Genomic DNA, 3,015 nt, shown 5'->3' with positions numbered 1-3,015 from the left:
CCCTTATTTCTTGTTTGATGCTGTCCCCAACCTCACTACTACTGTTTGGAGGTCTGTACACAATTCCCACCAACGTTTTCTGCCATTTGGAATTCTGCAGCTCACCCCATACAGCTTCCAAATCATCCAATCTAATGTCCCTGCTTTTCATTGCATTAATTTCCTCTCCAACCAGCAAAGCCACCCCGCCTCCTTTTCCTTTCTGTCTATCGTTCACAAGCATCTTATCGACCTGCCCTGCTACCGTCAAGGATTCTGTGGACATGCACTCCAAGGTCATTTGCACCTCTACACTCATCAGTGGCCTAACATTTAATGTTTATTCACTTTCCCTATAAGCACTCCCCAAATGCATTATCTAACACTTCTCCGGGTTGAATTCCATTAAACCCCTGACCAGTTCTTTGATATCTACCTTCAATGTACAGCTTTCTTCCTCTTTATCAAGCATACCTGGTTGACCAATCTTTTAGTCACCTGCGCTAATTTGTATTTAGTGGTTCGCTGTCAAATTTGTATCGCATAATACTCTTGTGAAGCGCCTTGGACGTTTCGCTAATTTCAAGGAGCTAATTATATATAAGTTGTTGTTGTTGTTTAAAATGTGTGTTACATAACGTTATATAGAGATTGCATCACAGAAAGAGACAAATGTACCTAACTGGTGTTGCTAGAGTTAATGCTGCACACGTCCCTACTTCACGAGATCCTATCAGCATATTGTTCGATTTCTTTCTCACTCATGTGCTTAGGTAATTCCCTTTAAAATGAATCTGTGCTATTCGGCTCAACTACTGTTTATGTAGCATCTTCCACATTCTAACCACTCTTTGGTAAATAAGTTGCTCTTGAATTGTCTACTGAATTTATCGGTGACCTCCCTTTCTGAACTCCTCCACAATAGCAAACATGTTCTCCACATCAACTCGATCAAATACCTTAATAATGTTAAAAATATATTTCACTTGTTTTTCGAGAAAGAAGCTCCCCACACTGTTCAGTTTTCCCCGAAATGTAAATTCTTTCAGTTCTGACCGAAATGTTTCCTTCTTTGCTGTGAGATTCTGTGATTCTACGATTTAATTTTCACATCGTCTGGGAGATCCAAGAGGGCAAGCATGCAGGCGGTCTCTGTGATAAATTGCACCGACGATTGAACTATTAAAGCAGCTCTACTGTGTAGCTGCGATGGCCGAGTGGTTAAGGCGTTGGACTCGAAATCCAATGGGGGTTTCCCTGCGCAGGTTCGAACCCTGCTCGCAGCGATTCTACAGGTGCTCTTTTTTTATCGACGAAAGGGGATCTCATTGGAACTCCCTCCACTGCTCTTTATTACACTGATTGACGCTAAGCAGTTGTTCGAACTGGAAACATTAATAGTATATCGGTATTAATTGTTAGTTTGTTGGAAACTATCTGCAAAAATCAGTGAGCAATATACACAACATGAAAAAATGCCTTTTAATAAAGATAAGTGCATTGTTTGGGAGGAACTCACCTTTAGTTAATGAGTGCGAACGAGGTTTAGTTTTATAAAGATGAACAAGTTTTGCCAAAATGACCACGGCAGTGTTTGACGTTGCAATTTTCTGATAACATCAGTGTTTGCATCAAAGTAGATGCCTTATCCATTAAGCGACGTGGCCCCTGCAGTTTGCAGCAGACGAATGTACAGCAAAATTCTAAAGGGTTAAAGTGTAATAAAAAGTCAAGTATGAAATCTCGGTTCTGCAATGCAAGGAGTATTCGGAACCCAGGATGGGCTCTGAGCTAGTTAGAGTGGGTGAGAGCTCAGATCACAGGAACGCAAGAAAAAATGCAAAAGGCAGGAGGCAATAGAGCAGAGTAGCACTGGGGCAAGTGTAAACGACAAGGTGATAGGAAGGGACAATATGTATGAAAATAAAGGGGCTGCAGGAGAGGTCAAAACTAAAAATCATGGTTTAAAAACTAGTATTAAAACACTTTACCTAACCGCACGCAACATTCGAAATAAAGTAAATGAGTTGACGGCACAAATCATCATAAATGGGTATGATTTGATGACCATTACAGAAACGTTGCAGGTTGGCCAGGACAGGGAATTAAACATACAGCGGTATCTGACAATTCGGAAAGATAGACAAGAAGGGAAAGGAGGTGGAGTAGCTCTGTTAATAAAGGATGTTGTGAGAGATGATATTGGCTCTATGAACAAAATGTTGAATCATTGTGAGTGGAGATTCGAGTTGTCAGGGGAAAAAGTCACTGGTGGGCATAGTTTATAGGCTCCCAAATAATAGCTTCACGGTGGGGCGGGCAATAACCAAGGGAATAATGGAGGCATGTGAAAAAGAAACGGCAGTTATCATGGGGGATTTTAACCTACATATCGATTGGTCAAATCAAATCGCACTGGGTAGCCTTGAGGAGGAATTCATAGAATGCATACGGGATTGTTTCTTAGAACAGTATGTTACAGAACATACAAGGGAGCAAGCTATCTTAGATCTGGTCCTATGTAATGAGACAGGAATAATTAACGATCTCCCAGTAAAAGCTCCTCTCGGAATGAGTGACCACAGTATGGTTGAATTTTCAATACAGATTGAGGGTGAGGAAGTAGTGTCTCAAACGAGCGTACTATGCTTAACCAAAGGTGACTATAGTGGGATGAGGGCAGAGTTGGCGGACGTAGACTGGAAACACAGACTAAACGGTGGCACAATTGAGGAATGGTGAAGGACCTTTATGGAGCTCTTTTATAGTGCTCAACAAAAATATATTCCAGTGAAAAAGAAGGGCAGTAAGAGAAGGGATAAACAGCCGTGGATAACCAAGGAAATAAAGGAGAGTATCAAAATGAAAACCAATGTGTATAAGGTGGGAAACTAGCAGATTGGGAACATTTTAAACGACAGCAAAGAATGACGAAGAAAGCAATAAAGAAAGGAAAGATAGATTACGAAGGTAAACTTGCACAAAACATAAAAATAGTTAGTAAAAGCTTGTAACGATATATAAAACGGAAAAGAG

General features: G+C 40.7%; 1 non-coding gene across 1 annotated transcript; it reads left to right on the top strand.

Annotated features, from left to right (window-relative positions):
• Nucleotides 1-1,182: 1,182 nt before the first annotated feature.
• Nucleotides 1,183-1,265, top strand: trnas-cga (transfer RNA serine (anticodon CGA)). The gene has a single exon. It is a non-coding gene; the product is annotated as a tRNA-Ser (tRNA).
• The last annotated feature ends 1,750 nt before the right edge of the window (nt 1,266-3,015 follow it).

Source organism: Pristiophorus japonicus, unplaced genomic scaffold (assembly GCF_044704955.1).
Source record: "Pristiophorus japonicus isolate sPriJap1 unplaced genomic scaffold, sPriJap1.hap1 HAP1_SCAFFOLD_336, whole genome shotgun sequence".
In the NCBI taxonomy this organism is placed as follows: Eukaryota; Metazoa; Chordata; class Chondrichthyes; family Pristiophoridae; genus Pristiophorus; species Pristiophorus japonicus.
Note: the sequence above shows the minus strand (reverse complement) of the source record. Positions and strands in the feature narration are given on the sequence as shown.